We start from the raw sequence: 10,748 nt of genomic DNA, 5'->3' as shown, positions 1-10,748 counted from the left end.
GGTGATTCCGCCACAACAATTAGTGGAACGCCTCCTCACAATATTGCACGAAGGCCATTTGGGAATCGTTAAGACAAAGAATCGAGTCAAACTATTGTATTGGTGGCCCGCGGTCAACAGCCAAGTGGAGAAGCACGTAAGGACCTGCGAACAGAGCAGCCATGCTGACGAGACACAGACCGCGCCTGACCACCCCTGGAAAAGTTCACAACTCCCACCAACCCATGGGAAGAATTGTCGGTCGACATACTGTGACCTATTCTTTACAAATGGAGCGTCCCCAAGTAAGCCATTGTGCTGATGGACCGATACTCCAGGTGGGCCGAGGTAGAACTGTGTGAACAAGCGGACACAGACAGAATCTTAGCCTTCCTTACAACCACATTTTTGAGAGAGGGTATTCCGCAACTCATCACGTGCGACAACGGCCCCCAGTTCACTTCCAACAAATGTAAAGCGTTCATGAAAAGGAACGGCATTGAAACCAGAGACACCCCGGTGTACCACCCGGCTGGAAATGGCCTCGCAGAGAGGTTTAACCGTGTGATCATGGGGTCGGTTCAAGAAACCATCAGCGCAGGGAAGGATTGGGAGAAGGAAATTAGACACCCCGTATGGGTGTATCATATTACCCTCACAGCTACGGGGTACAGCCCGTTTAAGATCCTACGGGGCCGAGACCCATTTACATGAGACAAGACAGTGTAGAAGAACCTGACGCTTCAGAGCAAGTGGTCCCGGCCGTAGTTCGGAGCAATTTGGAGAAGGCCCAGAAAATCTACACAGACCACTACAACATGACAAATAGAATGAAAGACGTCTCGTTGGAAAGATGAGAATGGGTCAGAGTGCATCTGGCTCAACTACGAAAGAAAGCAACAGTAAGCTCAGCGAATCTCTACAAGTCAAAGAAGCCTACGCACAGTCAGCCTTACTGAATGATGGAAAAGTATGGTCCCACAGTAAAATGGCCAAGTGCAATAAAGTAATTGGATGGGACAAAGGAGAGCCTCGGCAAGCACCAGTAACACCAGTTAAGAGGTGGATAATGAAGAGTACAGCCAGAGACAGACACACAAAGAAATGGCATAAGGGACAATGAAGAACGGAGCGACAACACACAAGGACAGAGGTGCCTAAAAACTACACGGCAACTCAGGCAACAAGATGACCAAAGTAGCAGCGACTCAGACATAAGGTGTCAAGCCTCCACAGCTCCCAACGACAACCAGCAAGGGAGTCCTAAAGAAACCAGGACACACACGGGGGAGACACCCATTGCACAAGCAACCACTACACGCACCCACATAGGCAGGGCAATAGTGTTACCTAAAAGATACAGCGAATACGATATGTAATCTGGTAGGATGTTTTGTGAGTCTTCTCTCCCTGTCTTTCCCGCTCCCCTCTCCCTCCTTCCTAATAGGTAGTCGAGTAAACCTATTATAGGACCGGTGGCAAATCTACGACCGGCACTGGCTCCATGCGGGAGTGACACCAGCGCTCTAAATAAAGGACACTGCTATCACGCAACAAACTGGCAGTACGGTCTCCTCCTTGGAGGGCGAAGCTCACCTCTATAATAGCACTCTTATAAATGTCTAACACTGCTAAAATGTATTCTATCACCGCAGTGTATCTAATGTTCCATTATCGCCGTTAAGAACACCTCTCGAACATGAAATGTCAGGTACACAAAAGCAAAATTAATAAGATCTGTACAAGTAGGAGCAACTAAATGCAGTCTCAAAGAATACTTTAATGTTATATTTAACATCACAACTGCTCCCATTCCTATCTTACAAGTGGGTACATTGGATCTAATGCACTGCTGTGTTCAAAGCTGGATGAAGGATGCATCTAATGGCAGTTAAACCAAGAAGCTCATATGGACGGGTCAAGCACAGAAATAGGGGAAAGCCACAAATAAAAGCAAGGCAACTGAGATTGATATAAAAGTCATCTAATCTTGAGCAAGGATTGGTTCTGTGAAGTATTGTATACACTTTAGCATGCAACACACAGATGGTGGTGGCTATAACGACACTGCAAAAAGGAACCAACGGGCAAAATGTTTTAACATCAATAATGTTCTTGTACATTTCTGACCTGTAGGGCTCCTAATATAGCCAAGGCATTTAACTTTATTCACAACTTCTCTAGAATCTCTTGATATTGTGTATAAAAGGTTAAAACCACCATTATCTTAAGCAATATGAGCTGAAAAATCTTCCAACTAAGGTGTACTGGTTGAGCAAGGGCCAGCCTTTCAGCTACTTGGGGGGTTTGGGCACATGGAAAAGTAAAGATATTTTAGTATTAAATGTTTTTATTCAGTGCATCAAAAAGGGTCCGACCCATGCCTGCTAAGAGACCGGACATACATTCACAGTTGTAAAGACATTCCTTGCTAACATCAGTATTGTTCGGCATAAAGTATCACAGCAAGCCGCCTACAACCCTGCCGGGCCGGCCGCATCAGGCTAACGGAGCATGAGTCGGAAGCTGAATCAGGCTATGCAAACCAGTAAAATAAACCCCAACAAACCCCAACAGCCCCCCCATGCCCGTACCCCCCCTTCTTGTCCGCTAAGGTGTGCTGGCCTGACCCCTTCCATTACAGCTCATCCAGTGAGTGGCACCCGCGCCCTCCCGCCTCCAAGTGCGTTACCTTGCGTCCCGGCCCGAGGTTCCGGGATAGGAGTATCCGCCGAATGCAATAGAAGCAGGTAGCGAGGGCAGCTCAATTCCCTAAACTCCCCAGTGAGCAGCGTCAGAAATGGCCGCCAGATGTCCGCAAACTCCTCCCCCCGCCCCGCTGCAGTCAGGGACAACTTCTCCATCCCCAGTATCATCCAGAGCCTATGAAGCCAGCCAAGCTGCTCAGGGGGTTGTGGGTCCCTCCAGTGTGCCACTATATTTTGTGTAGCAGCCCCCAGTGCTATGGCTATCAACCTTCCTCTCATGGATTTCAGGGGATACATCAGTGTGTTCGGCAGGCCTAGTATCACATATGCGGGGAATCGGGGGAGTTGCGTGTCTAAATGTGCGTCTACTAGATCCAGAACGGTAGTCCAGTAGTGTTGCAGTTTCTCACAGCTCCAGAGCAAGTGTTCAAGTGTGCCTCGCTCCCCGCACCCCCTCCAGCAGCGATCGCTTGTCCTGGGGTCCCACCTATGTATGCGTGCCGGTGTGTGGTACCAATACATGGCTACTTTCGTCAAGGTCTCCGTGAGACCAGTATGGTAGGCCGAGTGTTTGGCTCTGTGATAGATTCCTTCCCACTCCTTCCGTGTGAGCTGCCTCCCAAGATCCTCCTCCCATCTTGCCTTCCCTGTGTGATAGATGTGTATGTGAGTGAGGAGTAGGTGTTGGTACAAGTCGGAGAGCAGTTTCTTCTCCGACGTGCGGGTGAGGAGCCATTTTTCAAAGGGCGTGAGGAATCGTTGTGCACCCGAACGCACGGACGGATGTAAGACCCAGTGACGGATCTGCAGGTAGGGGAGCCGATCTGCCTCCTGTATCCCGTAGTCTTCTCTCACTTTCTGGAAGGAGAGGATTCCCTCCAGATTGAACATGTGCCCCACCTCCCTGCAGGGGGTGGCCCGGCATGCCTTGAATGCCTGCGGGTCCAGGCCTGGTGTAAAGTCGGGGTTCCCAAAAATTGGCGTCAGTGGGGAAGGGAATGAGGTGAGTTCATTCCGCACCGCTACCTGATCCCAGACTTTCATCACTGTGCTTGTGATGTATGACGCGTAGAGATTCGGGGGCCTGTGACACCTCGGCAGGAAGGGTACACCCTGGAGAGGGCGGCCAGCCACCGCCTGGTCCTGAAAGAGCCAGTGCTTGCTGGATTCAAGTTGGTACCACTCAACTAGGGTGCGTAGCTGAGCCGCCTGGAAGTACAGGGTGAGGTCTGGGAGACCCACTCCTCCGTGTGCCGGTGGGAGCGACGCTATTCGCTGCTTGAAGCGGGGACGGCGCCCGTTCCAGACATATCGTGTCAAGTCTGCCTGGGTCTTTTGAAGCCAACCCGCCGGCGGGCGTAGCGGGAGGGTTTGAAAGATGTAGAGAATTTGCGGCAGAAGCGTCATTTTAATTGCCGCCACGCGCCCGAGCCAGGATAGAGTGAGGCGGTTCCACTTTCGCAGCGTCTCATTGATTTGCCTGCCCAGTTTGGCGTAATTAGCGTCGGATGTTCCCCGCACCGTAGGCGCCAAGAGGACCCCCAGATATGAAACCGTAGACGCCGACCACTGCAGGTCGAATTCGGATTGGGCTTCCGCCAGGATATCCGCGGGTAGGGACACGTTCAGAGCCACCGACTTGTTGACATTGATTTTAAAGCCGGATGCTTGCGCGAAGGAGTGTAACTCCACCAAAAGAGCCCGTATCGATTGCATAGGATCCATCAGGGAGAGTAGGACATCATCCGCATATAGGCTGATCTCGTGTGTGTCCCCCCCAAAGGGGATGCTCCGAATGCGAGGATGGTGCCTGATCCTTTGCGCCATCGGCTCCATATAGAGCGCGAACAGGAGGGGGGAGAGCGGACAGCCCTGTCTGGTCCCCCTACCGATCGGGAGGCGCGGCGAGGTATGTCCATTGACCCTCACTGTTGCTGTGGGCTGGCGGTAGCAGTTAAACATTCGAGCACAGGTGGTTTCCCCAAAGCCAAATCTCTGAAGGGCCAGCTCCAGGTAGGGCCAGTGCACCCTATCAAATGCCTTCTCGGCATCGATAGTGAGCAGCATACATCCCGGTCTTGTGCGAGAACCGGCCTCAATGAGGTGGAGAACGTGCCTGGTGTTATCGCTCGTTTGCCGCTGAGGGATGAAGCCGGCCTGGTCTGGGTCGATCAGCTGTTGCATGTATGGTGCCAGCCTGCTAGCGATAATACTCGTATACAACTTCAGATCTACATTCAACAGAGAAATGGGTCTGTAAGAGCTGCATCTGGAGGGGTCTCTCCCGTCTTTCGGGATCACCGAGATTGCCGCTTCCAGCATTTCGGGGGGAATAGTCCCAGCCTTATCGAAGGTGTTGAACAGATCCCGTAGCAGGGGGGCCACTTGCTGGCAGAATTGCTTGTAAAAGGCCGCCGAGTAGCCATCCGGCCCTGGTGATTTACCCAGTTTAAGTCGGGAAATCGCGGAGATGACCTCTTCCAGACGGAACTGGGACTGAGCCTCCATCAAAGTCGGAAGAGCTGCCCCATCAAGGTAGTCGCTGCCGCGTTGCCTGTCCAGGTCGTCTGCCTCGTACAGGTTGGAGTAGAAGGCCCCAAAAGCCGCCGCTATGGCCGCGCTGTCCGTGATCAGATCCCCCTGATCGGACTGAAGTGCCTGGACATGTCGGTGTTGCCTTTGTTCTCGCAGTTTGCGTGCCAACAGCTTCCCACATCGATCCCCCCCAGTATAGTAGGCATGCTTCAGGCGTATCGCAGCGAATTCGGCGACGTCCTGATCTAACGCCGCTAGCATCTTCTGTTCCGTGCACAGCTGGCGCCACGCCCTGGCTGCCCCGGTGCGCTGATGCAACTGCTTCAGCTCCCGTACTCGCTGCGAGAGGTCAGCCCTCTTCTGTGCGCGCTCCCTGTTGTCGGCCGCTGCTAGAGAGATAAATTCGCCCCGGAGGACGGCTTTAAGCGCGACCCATTGGGTGGCCTTGGAATGTCCTCGTTAGCGTTGTGCCGTAGAAAGTGCTCGATGGCCGTCTTGATCTTCCCCACAAAGGAAGGTTTCTGCAGCAGGCGCCAGTGTCGTTGTGGGCTCGGAGCATCGGGCACCAAGAAAGTCGCTGATATCGGGGAGTGGTCAGAGAGCGAGGCCGGAAGTATTCCTACCCCCTGAGCGCGCGCCGCGAGAGGGGTTGAGCAAATCAGATAATCCAGTCGCGCATATGTCTTGTGGGCTGCGGAATAATGGGTGTAAGTTATGTCGTGGGGGTGAAATTGTCTCCACAAGTCAAGCAGCCCCAGATCAGTAAGTTGTGCATGCCCCTCTGCTGACAAAGCTCCCACCTGGCCCACCCTCTGGTTGGAACGGTCAGTGATATTATGAAAAACTAGGTTGAGGTCTCCCCCCAGGAGCAAGTGTTGGTGTGTGTTGGCTGTGGCCTCATCTAGCGCTGTGCGAATGAACCTCTCCTGACCCTCATTAGGCGCATATATAGAGCCAATTAGGAGTGTCTGCCCGCCACCTGAAAGCGGTGGAGCAAGAGCCTTCCCCTGATCTCCGGCTCCTTCTGCAGCACCTTCCCCCTAAAGGACCTCGCCACCAATATGGCCACTCCCGCCACCTTCTTAGAAGCGGACGAGAACATCTGCTCGGGAAAGGACCGGGACCTAAGCCTATGGTGAACTTTGGACATCAAGTGCGTTTCCTGCAGGAGACATATGTCGGCTTGCGAGCGCTCTAGAAAGGAGAGGATAGCCTTGCGCTTGATTGGGCTGTTGAGTCCCCTAACATTTAGGGAGAGAACAGTCAAGCGATACATCAATCTGGATGCGGGGCGCGGACATGCTTATGGTCAGTGCGGGTCAGTGGCCTAACAGATAGACATGCAGTGCCATTCCGTGGCGCCAGCGGACAAGAAGGTCCCCACCCACCCCCCCCACTCCACCCCCCCAAACCACTGCCCCCCTACCTTAGCCCTAACAAATCCCGGGGGCCCTCCCCCCTCCCCTACCCCACCGCCCTCCCCGTCTCCCTCCCACTGGGGAACCCCAACTTGGAACCAAGTAAACCAAACCATTGTCCCGGTCCTGTTAAGCCTCACAGGTCCGTAGAGAAGTGTTAATGGGAAACGTGACAGTGGCGGCCCTCTCCCGGCCCCCAGCCCCCCTTTCAAAGCTAGGTGTGAGCAGTGGCCCTCTCATGCTGCTCACGGGGCTACAGTGGTGTCTCGCTCAACTTCCAGTACTGCTGCCGCCTGTTCCTGCGCTATCGTTTCTGGGTCTGGTTTCAGGCGTGCTCCCCGCCTGCGTCTCCGTCTGACTGTTCGCCAATCTCCCTGGCCCCGCTGTTCCGACCCTGCCTGCGAGCCTCGCTGCGCATCATCCTCCGAGTCCGAGGGATCCGGCAAGTCAATGTTCAAAAGGGAGCAGGTGTCCTTGAGGGAGCGAAGCTGTTGTAGTTTCCCTTGCCATTTAAAGATGATCCGGAACGGGTGGCCCCAGGAATACGGTATCTCCTTCTCACGTAAAAAGGTGGTCACAGGTTTGAACTCACGCCGCTTCAGTAGCGTGATGGCGGACAGGTCGTGGTATAGCGCCACAGTCACTCCTCGGAATTGCAAAGGCTGCTGCCGTCGGGCCTCTTGGAGAATCCGTTCCTTTAACGGGAAGTCCGGAAGATAGGCCAGGATGTCGGGTGGGGGGGCCGGCACCCGCCTCGGCAGTCCCACTCTGTGCGCCCAGTCTATGCGAACGGGAAAGTCCTCCGCCTCCCCCAACACAGCACCAAAGAGGGCCTGCAGGTATCCAGTGACACTGTTCCCCTCGGCGCCCTGTGGCACATTCCGGACCCTAATGTTATTTCTCCGTGTGCGGTTTTCCAGGTCCTCCGCGTGAGCTTGAAGGCCCACATGCTGCTCCTGAAGGCGGAGGACCTCTTGCTACAAGTGTGTGAGCTTGTCACCACGAGCGTGGCCGGATTCCTCCACCGCCGCTACTCTCTCCCCCAAGCCTTCCAAGTCTCGGCGAAACTCCCGCTGTTCCCCTGCAATGTCCTGCTTGAGAGCCTGGAAGTCCTCTCTAAGTGTGTTGAACAGGGATTCCAGGAAGGTGCGCGTGATGGGGGCCTCCCGCTCTTCCTGCAGCTGTGGACTGGCGGCAGCCGGGGTCGAAGGGGGCGTTTGCACCTTCCCTCCCTTGCCAGTGGGTTTCGCAAGCATGTCTGTAATGGTGCGGTTGGCCCTGCGGATTGAACTGGCCATACCTTCTCCCACCTCAGGTTCGCGGCTCGGTCCGTTCCAGGGGGGAGCCCACTCCTGACTGCACTCGACCAGCTCCGGGCCACTAGCGGTACTCTAGCGGTCTTCGACTCTCCCCCACCAGGGTCTCAGGTCCACTCCTCTCCACTCATCTCACCGGCCCCTGCTTCCAGTCCCCCTATGGTCTCGTGTAGGCCTCACCGGGGGCTCGAGCACTCCGCCCCCCGAGAATCGCGGCACGGACCTCCCTACCACCGCAGTCTCGCGGCACCCCGGGCTTCTCCCGTAGACCTCGTGCTTGGGGGCACCGTCCCCGTGGACGCAGGGCCCACCCCACCTTCAATTCTCCGGCGGGGGGCCAGTCCCGTCCCACAAATGCAGCTGGCCCTGATCACCCCGTCAGTGCCGCTCTCGGCTGGTCTGCTGCTGTGCAGTCTCTGAACCCTTCTTGTCAGAGGCCGGGCCGCCACGTGGCTGGGGTTTCAACTGCCCAGGCCCCCGCCGGTACCTCTGGGCTGTGGGTGTCGCGCGCAGCACTCCAGTCTCTACACTAGGTCTCACTCGCGCTCCCCGGGGCCCCCTGCTGCCTATGTAGTGCCCTCAAACCGTCGCTGCTGGGCCCCAGGGACGCGCGATCTTACCTGCGGGTGTTCAGGCCTGGCCGGACCTCCGTGTTGCGGGGAATCAAGGGTGTCCCCTGTTGAGCCCCATGCCTCTCTCTGTCGTCGCTGAGTCCGTCCGCTGCCCACCACGCTAGCTGTGCCGCCGCCGCTCCAGGCCGCCGCGCCCCTCAACCACCACCAGGCCCAGACCAGGACCTTACTTCGGCTAGCCTGCCGCCGGGATACCAGGCGGAGATCACTCCTCGCTGCCTCTAGCGCCTCTGCTCAGGTACGGGGCCCGACTCCCCTGTTCAAGCCGCCGGGCACCTCCCGTGGCACTGGCTTGGCTCTCCGCTGTCTCCTCGTGTGTCGGCCAGATGCGCCCGTGTAGGCCCAAGCCGGGGCCTCAATTAACGACGGTGCAGACACGCACCGGTCGGCCTCTTCTCCCTGCGGTCCCCGGGCGGGCGCTCCACCTCCGCTGTTCCCCGGGGCCTGTACACTGCCTCGGGTGGGGGCTCCAGTCCCGACTTGCTTCTCTGTCGGCGGGCGCCCTCCGTGGGATTCCCGGGCCTCTCTGCTCCACGCTCGCCACAGCCAGGGCCTCTCGGCTCTCGGTGTCTGCGTGCCAGTCGCGCTCAAGTCGCTCGCCTCCACCCGGTGGCGGCCGGTCACCGAGCCAACGGGTTCTGGTCGCCGCTCACAGGCCCAGGCACACTAATTTCGGGGGCCACTGCTGCGCGGAGAGGGTGAACAGGGCGAAGGGCCGGGGAGCCAAGGACAAGCACGTCCGTCTAGCCCGCCATCTTGGCCACGCCCCCTCAGTAAAGATATTTTATAAGTTGAATTGCACCTGGATTCTGTCTAAAATCAGGCAGGATTTCCGAAATTGGAAATTTTAGCAGTCAGGTGGGCGGGCATGCCACACATGCACGAACATACATAATCACACTCGCTCACTCCCATACATTCACAAGCATGTACACAAACACCCAACTTTTACAATCAAGTACACACGCACTCACCCATTCACATCAGACACAGTAATACACATAACGACACATGCACACGCGTATGCCCGCACTAAGTGTTTTTTGTTTTCAAAAACATACTGGGCTGCAGCAGAGATATCAAGTGGGACCTTGTAGGAAGCTGGGTTTCTGTTGCAGTAATTTTAGCAGTCAGATGGGCGGGCATGCCACACATGCACGAACATACATAATCACACTCAGTCACTCCCATACATTCACAAGCATGTACACAAATACCCAACTTTTACAATCACGTACACACGCACACACCCATTCACAGCACACACAGTAATACACATAACGACACATGCACACGCGTATGCCCGCACTAAGTGTTTTTTGTTTTCAAAAACATACTGGGCTGCAGCAGTGATATCAAGTTGGACCTTGTAGGAAGCTGGGTTTCTGTTGCAGTAACCCCCACTTTTTGCCAGACTACTGATGCACTTTGACTTGATGTGCCCTGGGTCCCTGCCAATCAGGTTACCAGGGTGTGTGTTCTTTCCCAAAAACTGTACCTTGCACCCCAAATTGGCACCTCTCTGGCCACATGTCAGTCCCTTGTAAAAGGTACCATGGGTTCCAAGGACACTGTGGCCAGGGAAGGGCTGCTTCAATCGGCTTGATCGTGTGAGGCATACTGCGGTATAATCGGTAAGCGTCTGTGTGGTTGTTGACCTCTATGATTGCCTTGAGTTTTAATTCAGTTGGTGCCCTGTCCTTATAAGCTTTAGCCTTTTACCACAGTGTATCAGCACACCGCATGTGACCCTTGTCCTGTCTAGCAACAAGATACATTCAACACGGAATGGCATCTATACGTGGTTCCATTGAGAACTTTTACTCCGTAACTTGGCTTAAGGTGAGCGCCTCCCACAGTTCTACAGTATTCACACATACTCACGTAAATTTAACGTAGTGCGTCTAACGCAGGATTTTTTTCCCCTTTTCTTAGTGCCCGTATAAGTCTTCATCATTTATGTGGCGCAGCACTGAGTGACGAGTGCTGATTGTAATTCCCGCCACTTCCTTTGGATACCTTATGTTAACCGCGCACAGGTCCTCACTTCTCCGGTCCCCATTGTATTGCGGTCCGTGGCTTCTGTCTGTTTCAATTTTTATATTCTTTCAATCCAACTTAGAGCTCGCCGTGAAGCTTCCTTCAGCCTACCCCCGAGGT

Source organism: Lissotriton vulgaris, unplaced genomic scaffold, assembly GCF_964263255.1.
Source record: "Lissotriton vulgaris unplaced genomic scaffold, aLisVul1.2 SCAFFOLD_668, whole genome shotgun sequence".
Taxonomy (NCBI): domain Eukaryota; kingdom Metazoa; phylum Chordata; class Amphibia; order Caudata; family Salamandridae; genus Lissotriton; species Lissotriton vulgaris.
Note: the sequence above shows the minus strand (reverse complement) of the source record.